Below are 16,929 nucleotides of genomic sequence, written 5' to 3'. Positions count from 1 at the left end.
CATCTGAATGAAACCTGTCACCATCCCTACGGTGAAGCATGGTGGTGGCAGCACCATGCTGTGGAGATTGTTTTCAGTGGCAGGGACTGGGAGACTAGTCAGGTATGAGGGAAAGATGAATGGAGCAAAGTACAAAGATATCCTTAATGAAAACCTGGTCCAGAGCTCTTAGGACCTCAGACTGGGGCGAAGGTTTACCTTCCAACAGGACAACGACCCTAAGCAAATAGCCAAGACATTGCATGAGTGGCTTCAGGACAAGTCTGAATGTCCATGAGTGGCCCAGCCAGAGCCCGGACATGAACCCGATCGAACATCTCTAGAGAGACCTGAAAATAGCTATGCAGCGATGCTCCCCATCCAACCTGTCAGAGCTTGAAAGGATCTGCAGAGAAGAATGGGAGAAACTCCCCAAATACATGTGTGCCAAGCTTGTAGTGTCATACCCAAGAAGACTCAAGGCTGTAATCGCTGCCAAAGGTGCTTCAACAAAGTACTCAATAAAGGGTCTGAATCCTTATGTAAATGTGATATTTCTGTTTTTAATACATTTGCAAAAATTTCTAAAAACCTGTTTTTTGCTTTGTCATTATGGGGTACTGTGTGTAGATTGATAAGGGGAAAAAAAACGATTTAATCCATTTTAGAATAAAGCTGTAACATAACAAACTGTATGTTTTATGTGCAGTGCAGTAGCCTACATTCTAAGAAAAAACCCACACAAACATTGAGACCCCCCCCCCCCCCCCCCCGAAGGAAAGTGTATTCAAATGTCTATGAGCGGACTAGATGCAGAAACTGATATACAAATCCCTGACTGCTTGCCAATTTAATTGAGTACAGAGAGACTGAATGTCTGGCACACATTCCCATAACATTGGGAAATGTTTTGAACTTGCCCCATCTGGGGAAGTGAAATCTGTGTTTTGCAGGAGTTGGGTTTTTACTGTCTGTACTGTGGTATTATTCAGTTTCGACCCTGTCTATTGTAGCTAAAAACCAGACAAACATTTGCATTGTTTGTGGATATGAATCTGTTGGATGGATACAATCAGACATTCTTTGATTTCTGTAAGCATTTCTCTGAGCTCACATGGATATCCAGTTATTTCTAAACCTTGCGGCCATGCGATACAGTCTCCGATACAGTCTCCAAGAGCATGAAAATCATTCTAAAGATATTCCCCACTGTGGAGCCATTGCAAAAACAGGATAGTGAAAAATACAGTGTCTAGCATAGAACAAACTCTTAAAGTCTTTACACATAACTAAATGCAAAGATGTTGTATTATATTATTACTGATATAAAAGCCTCTTACCTGCTCACTGTCGGAGTGTTGACGTGTTGGGGACGTGGACCCCCTGAGGAGATTGAGCAAGTTTGATATCGCTTGCAGTTAGGTGAGGAAGAAGATGTACCTCTGTTTCAGGTCACAGAGTTACCTCTGATGTGCTTTCACACTGTGTCACCCATGCAACGCCCCAGGGAACTGGAATAGATCAGCCATTTGCTGGTTTACTCACTATTTCCCTTAAGCATAGATACTGCATGTATATCTGTTATCTAGAATCTGGCCTTATTCAGATGGTGTGATCGTAAATAGTCATAGAGCAACTATTAATCAAATCAAATCAAATCAAATGTATTATATAGCCCTTCGTACATCAGCTGATATCTCAAAGTGCTGTACAGAAACCCAGCCTAAAACCCCAAACAGCAAGCAATGCAGGTGTAGAAGCACGGTGGCTAGGAAAAACTCCCTAGAAAGGCCAAAACCTAGGAAGAAACCTAGAGAGGAACCAGGCTATGTGGGGTGGCCAGTCCTCTTCTGGCTGTGCCGGGTGGAGATTATAACAGAACATGGCCAAGATGTTCAAATGTTCATAAATGACCAGCATGGTCGAATAATAATAAGGCAGAACAGTTGAAACTGGAGCAGCAGCACAGTCAGGTGGACTGGGGACAGCAAGGAGTCATCATGTCAGGTATTCCTGGGGCATGGTCCTAGGGCTCAGGTCCTCCGAGAGAGAGAAAGAAAGAGAGAATTAGAGAGAGCATATGTGGGATGGCCAGTCCTCTTCTGGCTGTGCCGGGTGGAGATTATAACAGAACATGGCCAAGATGTTCAAATGTTCATAAATGACCAGCATGGTCGAATAATAATAAGGCAGAACAGTTTAAATTGGAGCAGCAGCACGGTCAGGTGGACTGGGGACAGCAAGGAGTCATCATGTCAGGTATTCCTGGGGCATGGTCCTAGGGCTCAGGTCCTCCGAGAGAGAGAAAGAAAGAGAGAATTAGAGAGAGCATATGTGGGATGGCCAGTCCTTTTCTGGCCGTGCCGGGTGGAGATTATAACAGAACATGGCCAAGATGTTCAAATGTTCATAAATGACCAGCATGGTCGAATAATAATAAGGCAGAACAGTTGAAACTGGAGCAGCAGCACGGCCAGGTGGACTGGGGACAGCAAGGAGTCATGATGTCAGGTAGTCCTGGGGCATGGTCCTAGGGCTCAGGTCCTCCGAGAGAGAGAAAGAAAGAGAGAAGGAGAGAATTAGAGAACGCACACTTAGATTCACACAGGACACCGAATAGGACAGGAGAAGTACTCCAGATATAACAAACTGACCCTAGCCCCCCGACACATAAACTACTGCAGCATAAATACTGGAGGCTGAGACAGGAGGGGTCAGGAGACACTGTGGCCCCATCCGAGGACACCCCCGGACAGGGCCAAACAGGAAGGATATAACCCCACCCACTTTGCCAAAGCACAGCCCCCACACCACTAGAGGGATATCTTCAACCACCAACTTACCATCCTGAGACAAGGCTGAGTATAGCCCACAAAGACCTCCGCCATGGCACAACCCAAGGGGGGGGAGGGGGGGGAGACGCCAACCCAGACAGGATGACCACATCAGTGAATCAACCCACTCAGGTGACGCACCCCCTCCAGGGACGGCATGAGAGAGCCCCAGTAAGCCAGTGACTCAGCCCCTGTAATAGGGTTAGAGGCAGAGAATCCCAGTGGAAAGAGGGGAACCGGCCAGGCAGAGACAGCAAGGGCGGTTCGTTGCTCCAGAGCCTTTCCGTTCACCCTCCCACTCCTGGGCCAGACTACACTCAATCATATGACCCACTGAAGAGATGAGTCTTCAGTAGAGACTTAAAGGTTGAGACCGAGTTTGCGTCTCTGACATGGGTAGGCAGACCGTTCCATAAAAATGGAGCTCTATAGGAGAAAGCCCTGCCTCCAGCTGTTTGCTTAGAAATTCTAGGGACAATTAGGAGGCCTGCGTCTTGTGACCGTAGTGTACGTGTAGGTATGTACGGCATGACCAAATCAGAGAGATAGGTAGGAGCAAGCCCATGTAATGCTTTGTAGGTTAGCAGTAAAACCTTGAAATCAGCCCTTGCTTTGACAGGAAGCCAGTGTAGAGAGGCTAGCACTGGAGTAATATGATAAAATGTTTTGGTTCTAGTCAGGATTCTAGCAGCCGTATTTAGCACTAACTGAAGTTTATTTAGTGCTTTATCCGGGTAGCCGGAAAGTAGAGCATTGCAGTAGTCTAACCTAGAAGTGACAAAAGCATGGATTAATTTTTCTGCATCATTTTTGGACAGAAAGTTTCTGATTTTTGCAATGTTACGTAGATGGAAAAAAGCTGTCCTTGAAATGGTCTTGATATGTTCTTCAAAAGAGAGATCAGGGTCCAGAGTAACGCCGAGGTCCTTCACAGTTTTATTTGAGACGACTGTACAACCATTAAGATTAATTGTCAGATTCAACAGAAGATCTCTTTGTTTCTTGGGACCTAGAACAAGCATCTCTGTTTTGTCCGAGTTTAAAAGTAGAAAGTTTGCAGCCATCCACTTCCTTATGTCTGAAACACATTCTTCTAGCAAGGGCAATTTTGGGGCTTCACCATGTTTCATTGAAATGTACAGCTGTGTGTCATCCGCATAGCAGTGAAAGTTAACATTATGTTTTCGAATAACATCCCCAAGAGGTAAAATATATAGTGAAAACAATAGTGGTCCTAAAACGGAACCTTGAGGAACACCGAAATTTACAGTTGATTTGTCAGAGGACAAACCATTCACAGAGACAAACTGATATCTTTCCGACAGATAAGATCTAAACCAGGCCAGAACTTGTCCGTGTAGACCAATTTGGGTTTCCAATCTCTCCAAAAGAATGTGGTGATCGATGGTATCAAAAGCAGCACTAAGGTCTAGGAGCACGAGGACAGATGCAGAGCCTCGGTCCGATGCCATTAAAATGTCATTTACCACCTTCACAAGTGCCGTCTCAGTGCTATGATGGGGTCTTAAACCAGACTGAAGCATTTCGTATACATTGTTTGTCTTCAGGAAGGCAGTGAGTTGTTGCGCAACAGCCCTTTCTAAAATTTTTGAGAGGAATGGAAGATTCGATATAGGCCGATAGTTTTTTATATTTTCTTGGTCAAGGTTTGGCTTTTTCAAGAGAGGCTTTATTACTGCCACTTTTAGTGAGTTTGGTACACATCCGGTGGATAGAGAGCCGTTTATTATGTTCAACATAGGAGGGCCAAGCACAGGAAGCAGCTATCCAGCGGCAAGGAAATGTTCCTTTTTTCTGTCCACAACCACACCATGTAGTGAGCATCAGTGTGAAGAAAATGTCACACCTTATTTATTTATATATTTTACCACCGCTGGGGTATCAAAGCAGCATGTCACCATGTGTAAGAACAACCTCTAACTGAGGGTAACGTTCTCAATCCACATAAATACGTTTTGTGCAATTCAGTTTATTCAGATGTGGATGGATGTCCTAGGTGTTCAGATAAATGACGTTAGGTGGTGGAGCTGTCAGGTTTTCTTTATTCACTTGGGTAAAGAATAAAAACAACGTTTTTACTCTTGGTTGTAAGGTCAATACTACACAGGGGGTGGGGTATGTAGAGGCACTAAACAGGAGCACAAATGGAAGAAGCAATAATCTGATAATACCTGCAACACCTTTGCTCTTAATCTTAGTAGAAACTCATTACATAACATACAAAAAATTAGACCTTCTTATTTTCAAAGCACTGCAGAGACAAGGCTGAATTTGAGAGGGACATTATAGCATGTTGAGGTTGTTACTGTTTGGAGTGGTGGCTTATACAACTGCAACTTCATAGCTGCTGTTTCCTTCCTCTACACTCTGTGACTCAGAGAGGTGAGATGTTAGTCAATGGAAAAAGGCAACAGATTGTTGGGCACTGAGAGTAAGATAATGTACAAAGTATGTTTTGGTAAACTATTCAAGGTATGTGGGGAAATAACTTTCTTATTATATTAATGGGTAATTAGTTGGTGTGTAAACGTTGGTTGAAAATCTTTAAAACTCTCAGGCTGAGTGTTTCTTTTCTATCCAATTGAGAGAAAGCTTTTTGCTTGATCTAATGGTGTATCAACATAGACTACTATTTGTTTAAGGAAACCAACCGGAAAGCAACTACATTGCACACACAATAGTGTAAGATTTCACATCCTTAATTTTACGGAGAAAGACGAAAAAGTCACTGCACACTTCCAATCTAATGCAAATGTATTTTAATTATAGCTGAGCTTTCGGTCAGTCGACCTTCATCAGAGCATATCTCCACAAACAATATTCGGACAGATAAGGCCACACAGAGAGCCTTTTAGCGAAAATATATTTAGAATGAGTCAGAGGGAGAATGAAAGAGGCCACCACATGCTCTTGCTCGATGTGTTTTCAGTGGCACGTGACAAAAACTCACTGCAGAAAAGCCCTCACAGAAGTTGCACAGCTGAGTTCTCATTTATCATCCTATTCAAATGTTTGCATTAGTACTATGAGCAGTGCACAGGGCCATGCACAGACCTTTCATTTTGAGCAAGTGCTCAAAATGAAAAAAGGGCACTCCCCCCTTATTTAAAAGAAAAATCTACTTTAATTTGTATTTACAGTGCCTTGCGAAAGTATTCGGCCCCCTTGAACTTTACGACCTTTTACCACATTTCAGGCTTCAAACATAAAGATATAAAACGTTATTTTTTTTGTGAAGAATCAACAACAAGTGGGACACAATCATGAAGTGGAACGACATTTATTGGATATTTCAAACTTTTTTAACAAATCAAAGACTGAAAAATTGGCCGTGCAAAATTATTCAGCCCCCTTAAGTTAATACTTTGTAGCGCCACCTTTTGCTGCGATTACAGCTGTAAGTCGTTTGGGGTATGTCTCTATCAGTTTTGCACATGGAGAGACTGAAATTTTTTCACATTCCTCCTTGCAAAACAGCTCGAGCTCAGTGAGGTTGGATGGAGAGCATTTGTGAACAGCAGTTTTCAGTTCTTTCCACAGATTCTCGATTGGATTCAGGTCTGGACTTTGACTTGGCCATTCTGGATATGTTTATTTTTGAACCATTCCATTGTAGATTTTGGATCATTGTCTTGTTGGAAGACAAATCTCTGTCCCAGTCTCAGGTCTTTTGCAGACTCCATCAGGCTTTCTTCCAGAATGGTCCTGTATTTGGCTCCATCCATCTTCCCATCAATTTTAACCATCTTCCCTGTCCCTGCTGAAGAAAAGCAGGCCCAAATCATGATGCTGCCACCACCATGTTTGACAGTGGGGATGGTGTGTTCAGCTGTGTTGCTTTTACGCCAAGATAACGTTTTGCATTGTTGCCAAAAAGTTCAATTTTGGTTTCATCTGACCAGAGCACCTTCTTCCACATGTTTGGTGTGTCTCCCAGGTGGCTTGTGGCAAACTTTAAACAACACTTTTTATGGATATCTTTAAGAAATGGCTTCTTCTTGCCACTCTTCCATAAAGACCAGATTTGTGCAATATACGACTGATTGTTGTCCTATGGACAGAGTCTCCCACCTCAGCTGTAGATCTCTGCAGTTCATCCAGAGTGATCATGGGCCTCTTGGCTGCATCTCTGATCAGTCTTCTCCTTGTATGAGCTGAAAGTTTAGAGGGACGGCCAGGTCTTGGTAGATTTGCAGTGGTCTGATACTCCTTCCATTTCAATATTATCTCTTGCACAGTGCTCCTTGGGATGTTTAAAGCTTGGGAAATCTTTTTGTATCCAAATCCGGCTTTAAACTTCTCACAACAGTATCTCGGACCTGCCTGGTGTGTTCCTTGTTCTTCATGATGCTCTCTGCGCTTTTAACGGACCTCTGAGACTATCACAGTGCAGGTGCATTTATACGGAGACTTGATTACACACAGGTGGATTGTATTTATCATCATTAGTCATTTAGGTCAACATTGGATCATTCAGAGATCCTCACTGAACTTCTGGAGAGAGTTTGCTGCACTGAAAGTAAAGGGGCTGAATAATTTTGCACGCCCAATTTTTCAGTTTTTGATTTGTTAAAAAAGTTTGAAATATCCAATAAATGTCGTTCCACTTCATGATTGTGTCCCACTTGTTGTTGATTCTTCACAAAAAAATACAGTTTTATATCTTTATGTTTGAAGCCTGAAATGTGGCAAAAGGTCGCAAAGTTAAAGGGGGCCGAATACTTTCGCAAGGCACTGTAAGCATAGAACTGATTATTTCTGCAACAACACCCTCACTTACAATCACAAATTGTAAGCAAGCTAGTTACAATCATGGCAGAGGGAAGATATTTCGGGGTGGGGGTGCTGAGGAAAACGGGGTGCTGGTAGAATTATTTCTCCCCACGATGCTGACAAATATTTTTGTCTGCTCATACAGGAGTAATAAAGGCCCAGCATACTAATTTGGTGCGATTGTTTTGTTATTGACATTTTATTTAAAAAATATGGTATTCTTATTCAGGGGGTGCTGTAGCATCCTCAACACCTCTACTTCCCCCTGCTATGGTTACAGTGCCCCCTAAAGAGATGATTGACATGGGGAAAAGAGGGTAGGCTATAAGCTGGTCATTGATGTTAATGATTGATGTGAATCTGGTAGTTAGCTAGCTAAATATTTTGTTTTATTGATTGTGATTTATCTTCAATGCTCACTAACGTCTAACATTCATAATCTTCTAACTCATGGTACAGTGCCTTGCAAAAGTATTCATCCCCCTTGGAGTTTTTCCTATTTTGTTGCATTACAACATGTCATTTAAATGGATTTTTATTTGGATTTCATGTAATGGACATTCACAAAATAGTCCAAATTGGTGAAATGAAATGAAAAAAAATTACTAAAAACACATTTAAATAACAAACGTGGTGCGTGCATATGTATTCACCCCTTTTACTATGAAGCCCCTAAATAAGATCTGGTGCAACCACTTACCTTCAGAAATCATATAATTAGTTAAATAAAGTCCACTTGTGTGCAATCTAAGTGTCACATGATCTCTGTATATATACACCTGTTCTGAAAGGCCCCAGAGTCTGCAACACCACTAAGCAAGGGGCACCACCAAGCAAGCGGCACCATGAAGACTAAGAAGCTCTCCAAACAGGTCAGGGACAAAGTTGTGGAGAAGTACAGATCAGGGTTGGGTTATAAAAACATATCTAAAACTTTGAACATCCCACGGAGCACCATTAAATCCATTATAAATAATTGAAAGAGTATGGCACCACAACAAACCTGCCAAGAGAGGGCTGCCCACCAAAACTCACGGACCAGGCAAGGAGGGCATTAATCAGAGAGGCAACAAAGAGACAAACGACAATCCTAAAGGAGCTGCAAAGCTCCACAGCAGAGATTGGAGTATCTGTCCATAGGACCACTTTAAGCTGTACCCTCCGCAGAGCTGGGCTTTACGGAAGAGGCCAGAAAAAAAGCCATTGCTTAAAGAAAAAAATAAGCAAACTGTTTGGTGTTCGCCAAAAGGCATGTGGGAGACTCCACTGACATATGGAAGAAGGTACTCTGGTCAGATGAGACTAATATTCAGCTTTTTGGCCATCAAGGAAAATGCTATATCTGGCGCAAATCCAACACCTCTCATCACCCCGAGAATACCATCCCACAGTGAAGCATGGTGGTGGCAACATCATGCTGTGGAGATGTTTTTCATAGGCAGGGACTGGGAAACTGGTCAGAATTAAAGGAATGATGGATGGCGCTAAATACAGGGAAATTATTGAAGGAAACCTGTTTCAGTCTTTCAGAGATTTGATACTACAAAGTAATGACTTTGGGGGTGAATTGTTATGCACTGTCACGTTCTGACCTTAATGTCTTTGTTTTAGTATGGTCAGGGCGTGAGTTGGGGTGGGTAGTCGGTTCTTTTTTCTATGTTGTATTTATGTGTTTATGTGTTATGTGTATTTATGTGTTTGGCTTGGTATGGTTCTCAATCAGAGGCAGGTGTCGTTCGTTGTCGTTCGTCGTTCGTTGTCTCTGATTGAGAATCATACTTAGGTAGCCTTTTCCCACCTGTGTTTTGTGGGTGATTATTTTCTGTTTTAGTGTTTAGTGTTTTACGCATTGTTTCGGTTTTCGTTTATTTTCACGTTGTTATTTTGTACTTTCAGTGTTCAGTAAAATAAATCATCATGAACACATACCACGCTGCGCATTGGTCCGACATTTCACACTCCTCGTCAGAGGAGGACAAAGAATTCCCTTACATGCACGCTCAAGTTTAGTTTTTTGGCTTATGTTTTGTTTGTTTCACAATAAAATATATTTTGCATCTTCAAAGCGGTAGGCATGTTGTGTAAATCAAATGATACAAACCCCCCCAAATACATTTTAATTCCAGGTTGTAAGGCAACAAAATATGTCAAATGGCAAGGGGGGTAAATACTTTTGCAAGCCACTGTATATGGCTGGTTGGCTAGTGGCTTGTGTTGATATTTTAGTTAGAGTCTAGACTACCTTGTTCAGTGCTTATGTTACGGCTTTCTTGTGTCGAAGGAGAGGACGACCAAAATGCAGCGTGGTTATTTTGATTCATCTTTAATAAAAGATAAACACAAACAATACAAAACAAGAAACCTAAAGTGAAAACCTAAACAGCCTTATCTGGTGCAAACAAACAGTGAGACAGGAACAATCACCCACCAAACACTCAAAGAATATGGCTGCCTAAATATGGTTCCCAATCAGAGACAACGATAAACACCTGCCTCTGATTGAGAACCACTTCAGGCAACCATAGACTTTTTTAGACAACCCCACTATACCACAATCCCAATACCTACAAAACCCCAAGACAAAACACACCACATAATTAACCCATGTCACACCCTGGCCTGACCAAAATAATAAAGAAAACACAAAATACTAAGACCAGGGCGTGACAGAGTTAAGGCAGACGCACTGTCCCGGCTGTATAATACAGAGCAGCGGTCCACGGATCCCACTCCCATAATTCCAGCGTCTCGCCTGGTGGCACCGGTGGTATGGGAGGTGGACGCGGACATCGAGCGGGCGTCACGTGCAGAGCCCACTCCCCCTGAGTGTCCAGCTGGGCGTCTATACATTCCGTTTGATGTCCGCGATCGTTTGATCTGTTGGGCTCCCACGTCACCCTCCTCTGGTCATCCTGGCATCGGTCGAACGGTGCGCTGCCTTGCTGGGAAGTACTGGTGGCCCACTTTAGCTAAGGACGTGAGGGTTTATGTTTCCTCCTGTTCGTTATGCGCACAGTGCAAGGCACCTAGACACCTGCCCAGAGGGAAAACCCCTTCCCATTCCACAACGACCGTGGTCACACCTATCGGTGGATTTCGTGATGGATCTTCCCCCGTCGCGGGGTAACACCACGATCCTGGTCGTTGTGGATCTTTTTAAAATATTTTTAAAATATGTTTTATTTTTACCCCGTTTTCTCCCCAATTTCGTGGTATCCAGTTGTTTTAGTAGCTACTATCTTGTCTCATCGCTACAACTCCCGTACGGGCTCGGGAGAGACGAAGGTTGAAAGTCATGGAGGGCGTTTATGGAACGTCTGGGGGTCTCGGTCAGCCTTACCTCAGGTTTTCACCCCGAGAGTAACGGGCAGGTGGAAAGAGTCAACCAGGATGGTGGTAGGTTTTGTTGATAATGGGATATGTAGGAGGGTGAGCCGGTCAAGGATCGATTCAGACAAGGTGGTCTATTGTATGACAAGTGACAGTTTAATTATGAGTAAAGATATCTGGTACAACGTATACGGGCCATTTCATTCGGTTCTTAAGGAACCAGCAGAAAAGAAGCGCAGATAACAGAGTGCATGTATGTTATATACAGTACAGAAAGTAGGTTGATTCTAGAAGATCGGGTCTTCGGGTTGGTTCAGGCTGAGGTGTAGTCTTCTTGGATTGGCCCTGTTGGGCCGTCCGTCATCCCTCTGGTTCCCGTTCTTTGTCACACAATGTTCAGCTAAAAAGGAGATTAGGTGTGTGCGCTGTCCTCAGTCACACAATGTTCGGCTAGAAAGGAGATTAGGTGTGTGCGCTGGTTTCTGCAAGTCAAGGCTGTCTCTTCCTCCCAATGTGTGGGTGTATGTCTTATCTGTGTGTCCTCGGCAGTTAGTGTGTGTAATGTGTGTGTGCTGTGTGTGTGGGTGTGGGAGCTATCCTGTATGGGACCTAACATGTTTTACTGTGAAAATACGTTGTCTCAGTTATAGCAATGTAATAGCAGTAGGCTGGTCACCTGCATAAGAAATAGCACTTCCTTACAGTTTCTGCGGTCCTATTGCCAGGACCGGCCGGGGGAGCATAACCCCATAATTATGGACTTATTAGCCAGCCCTACTCTGTTGTTTATGATGTTGTTGTCGTGGAGGATTAGTTGAGCTTAAATTGCTTCGAGAAATGCTGCTCTCATAGAATTGCATGCTTTGAGCACTACAAAAAAGTACTATTTGCATGTGAATACTTAATGCCTTATGCTGCATTTGCTATAGGCCTACTGTTTACGATTTTGTTGGTGACACTTTATCTTGATAATTTGCAGTGCGTGAGTTTGACATGTGTCCTTTAGGACAGACCATAGACTTAGATATGCAGTTTTAGAAACTGTTCTTCATTTTGTAAGCAATACATGGCAAAGTAGCCAGAAGGTTGTGGATTCACAGACCACTGTGGACAAGGTTAAGGGTGAAAAGATATCCATTATAATAAAAGCACTGCATGAATCTATCATCTTATTTGCGTTCAGAGAAAAAAAATGCCTTTTATATACGCATTTCATGCAATTCTACGTCATTTTACATGACTGGAGACAAGCAGAATCTCTTTTAATACCACAACAGAGCATGCCAACGAATGAGTGCATGCGCAGCATCGGATGTGTTTTGATTTCTATACAGACTAATGTTAAAAAAGAGGATAGTCTAAGTTTGGAAAAGTGCTAAAGTTTTATATCAACTATAAAAATGTAGTGCAACAGATCCAGTTACGACTGAAGTATCTGATCATCAATGAATTAAAGAAAAAGTCATTCATTGTTTAACACAGCAGCCACATATCATCAGCTAGGTCTATATGCACTTGTAACTTCTTTCATTTAGGAAACTCTCATTTTCTACTGTATAAAAGTTTATTCCATGATATTGTTGTTACATAATATACTTATTTTGACTGTGATTAGTGCATGGGAATATAAGAGCACCTGCTGGGCTAAATTAACAAACTAGGCATGTATAGCTCACCACAGACCCTCAAACCAAAGACTGGCCAAACTCGTGTTTCTAAAAGTTAATTCAAAGGCACTGACTGTACAGTATATCCTAATAAGGCTTTTTTCGTTTCATTATTATTTAATTCTAAGTATTTTTTTTATTTTTTACTTATGTTATTTATAGAGCCTAAATGCAACAGTTATATGCATGTTGTTGACGTGCTGTTGTTGATGTGTTGTTGAAATGCTGAGCGCTCCTGCGAGCTTGTAGCGTGTCACAAATGAAATAATAATAATATTGCCAAATTAATTCATTTTTGTTCCTTCTTAGACTACCTGGCTTGCTCCTGACTAATTTAGAGTTAGTATGTTGTTTAATATTCTGTTGAAATGTTGAATGTCAATTGAAAGTGACAGAATCACACACTACTTCCCAAGCAAAGTACATTTATTCTCTCCTTGGTTGTAGCGCAGCCTCTGAACGTCATAGAGACAAACCAAATATATCCTATATGCATTGGAGTCACGTCTTTCCCTTGCATTTTACAGCTTGTTTCTAGCATAAAGCATTGCAGACTAAAGCGTCATTGTAGATTGTTTTATATAATCAGGTCCGTTTAATTTAATTCAAATCTTATGCTAACAAGGCCTATGCTTTTAGCCATTTTCTTTAACAAAAGCTACAATACCCTCACATACCCCCCAATTACAGCCCTGGTTTTTAATTTAACACACCAACTCTTCACTAGAAACTAGATATTTAAAGAGTGCATGTTGATTGAAGGAATTTGCTGACAAAATGAAAAGTAGACTATAATTTCATCTGTCTAACAGGTAGCTAATACCTCTTATTTCTTGAATAGGAATAAATAGGCTCCAACACAAAGGCCTCTTGTTGTTAGTAGCTAAAGTCAAATTAAAATGAAGAATGTTCCAATTAATTTGGCTTTCTCGAATAAGCCTACTTTCAGCACCCATGCTCTGTCCATATCTGCAGCTGCCAATTCATAGTAATGTAAGTTATGTAAATTACTCAAATATGGCTTATTTTGAGGTCAATATCTGTATATCTCGGATAAAAATATTTTTTATGGGCAATGTTTTTATTCAAATATATTATAGCAGTAGCAAGCTTACCGCTGGTCCTTCTCATCTTCACACTCTCTCTCTCAGTAGGCCTAATCCACACACAGATACAGAATGTTTTGGACAAATACAAAATTATTTTCAGAAGAAGCCTTTGACTCGCCTCCTGAAGTGCCACCGTACACAGCACAGTCATGGTTAGGCAGCACACAAGGGTTTACATCAGCAAGACCAGGGCTGGCCGGGGCTCATGATTGGGAACGCCTATCCATTGCAATGTGTAATGAATGCAGTGTAGCCTAGTTTTATATACACTATCCCAGTAGCGCATACACTCGGGAAGGAAGTACATTTTCTTATAAATACAACTTTTCCCAGTGCTTCTCTGAGCATCCTCTTCGTATAGTCTAGGCCTAAAGTCTACAGAATAGGCTATGGATCATTTTATTGAAACCAGACTAGGCACACTTGATATTGCTTGCCCAGCAGAGAATCAGGGATGGGGGAATCATCGGACACACATCAATATACTATAATAAGCAACTCATTCTCAAACCCTGAGCAAAATTACATTTAAATGACAAATTACATGACCCTCCCCTGGACTAAATAAAACAAATACTAAACCCTCACCCTGGCTGAAATTTAAAAAGCATGACCCCCAACTATTTTTGCTCCCTTAGTGAGGAATTGAAACCTTTTTTGGTGTTGTTTCCTCTCTCTAAAGCTCATGAGCACTATCTTGGTGTTACGAGTTCTGTTTACTGCAGAATAGGAACCCTTTATTTTGGTGATGTTTCCTCTTCAAAACCCCTGAACACTATCAGAGTTAAAGTGTTACTCCACAATGGTACATCAATTGACTATACAAAATACAGAACGAAAAAAAAAACACACACATTGCAGACTGCTCAAAGAGTTGTGAGACACTAAAAACCATCATAGTCAAACATGGTACAGTATTTCCTTTGGCATCATCTATAATACATTATATAATATAAACATTATTGGTACATTACATCATCTATACACACGTTTGCATAAACAAACAAGAAGTACAGTACTAACTTCAACATGATGAAAGAGACATGGTATACAACATTTAATCTGGAATGACAAAAAGTATCATTAAACTCTATTCACAATATTTCTAAACATAAATTAACTGCCTCCAGCCTGCCTAACTTTAATACTCAAAATTATATATATAAAAAAATAGCAAATTAAAAAAGTGTTTATCCAGACATGTTTTTGAAGTTGGCCTTTTCAGTATCTGCACCTGTATACATTTGAAAGTTCAGTCACACTTATTTGGATACACCATCCAAAATATGTCAAATGAAAATTATAATGCAGCAATGGCATCTACAAAATCACACAGAACAAGTACTGCTTTGTTTTCCACCACTAATTAGAAGCGTGTTGAAAAATGGACTGAGCCAATAATCGCAACATAGGGAGATTGAGGTCCTGTGGTGACATCAGATGGTGTGGAAGTCTCCTTAAATGAATAAAATACAATATATTATAAAATGTAATGAAAAAGAATGTAGCATACGCCAATACATTAAAAACCATAAATAGTAACTTAATGAAAACTCCTTTAGAAAAAGTGTACTGTCTTCCCCAAGGAGATGGGGAAGCATCGGGAGGCCAGCTACTGAATGGTGGTGTGTTACCGTCCAACTTGGGTCTTGTGTCGTTATGTCTTCATCCAAGGCATTGTTCATTCTCTCCACAATGTCTTTGAGAACTGCTCGCTTTGAATTGATCCTTTGCTGTGGGTTGCACTCCATTCTTTCTAATTTGGCTCCACCCATATCCAATAACTTCACCGCCAGAGTGCCAGCATGTCTGTGAAAGTATCTGAGCTCAAATGTTGAGTTAGTGAGTAGCTCCAAGTCTTTAATTAAAAGGGGTTTCCTCCATTATTTCATCTTTATTTTCACGTGTTAAGTAACTATCTCCTTTGTGTGAATGTTTCCTCAAGAATACTTGTTAGCTTGTTCAAATCCCTCTTGCCTCTATCTTCCTCATTTCTTCTTTCATTAGTGACACTGCATCAGATGGGACCTGGCATGGCGGTGGCTCCAAGTTCACACGGGTTGGAGTGTCAGTCCTATATCGACATAACCTGAAAGGCCGCTCAGCAAGGAAGGAGCCACTACTCCACTACTCCTTAAAAAAGCCAGACTACGGTTTTCAACTGCACATGAGGACAAAGAACGTACTTTTTGGAGAAATGTCCTCTGGTCTGATGAAACAAAAATATAACTGTTTGGCCATAATGACCATCGTTATGTTTGGAGGAAAAGGGGGGACTTGTAAGTCGAAGAACACCTTCCCAACCGTGAAGCACAGGAATGGCAGCATCATGTTGTGGGGGTGCGAGCAATGAGGTCTACAAAGTTTTTATTTATTTTACCTTGGTTTAACCAGGTAGGCCAGTTGAGAACAAGTTCTCATTTCCAATGCGACCTGGCCAAGATAATGCAAAGCAGTGCGACACAAACAACAACACAGAGTTACACATGGAATAAACAAACGTACAGTCAATAACAAAATAGTTAAAAATCTATATGCATTGTGTGCAAATTAGGTAAGATAAGGGAGGTAAGGCAATAAATAGGCCGTAGTGGCGAAGTAATTACAAGTTAGCATTTAAACACTGGAGTGAGCTGTGCAGAAGATGAATGTGCAAGTAGAGATACCGGGGTGCAAAGGAGCAAAAAAATAAATAACAATATGGGGATGAAGTAGTTGGATGGGCTATTTACCGATGGGCTATGTTCAGGTGCAATGAACTGTGAGCTGCTCTGACAGCTGATGCTTAAAGTTAGTGATGGAGATATGAGTCTCCAGCTTCAGTGACTTTTGCAATTTGTTCCAGTCATTGGCAGCAGAGAACTGGAAGGAAAGGCGGCCAAAGTAGGAATTGACTTTGGGGGTGACCAGTGAAATATACCTGCTGGAGTGCATGCTATGGGTGGGTGCTGCAATGGGGACCAGTGATCTGGGGCTTTACCTAGCAAAGACTTATAGATGACCTGGAGCCAGTGGGTTTGGCGACGAATATTAGCGAGGGCCAGCCAACGAGAGCATACAGGTCACAGTGGTGGGTAGTATATGGGGCTTTGGTGACAAAACGGATTGTACTGTGATAGACAACATCCAATTTGCTGAGTAGAATGTTGGGGGCTATTTTGTATATGACATCGCCGAAGTCGAGGAAAGGTAGGATAGTCAGTTTTACAAGGGTAT

This window comes from Oncorhynchus mykiss, chromosome 2 (assembly GCF_013265735.2).
Source record: "Oncorhynchus mykiss isolate Arlee chromosome 2, USDA_OmykA_1.1, whole genome shotgun sequence".
Lineage (NCBI taxonomy): Eukaryota > Metazoa > Chordata > Actinopteri > Salmoniformes > Salmonidae > Oncorhynchus > Oncorhynchus mykiss.
This window is presented reverse-complemented; position numbering follows the sequence as displayed.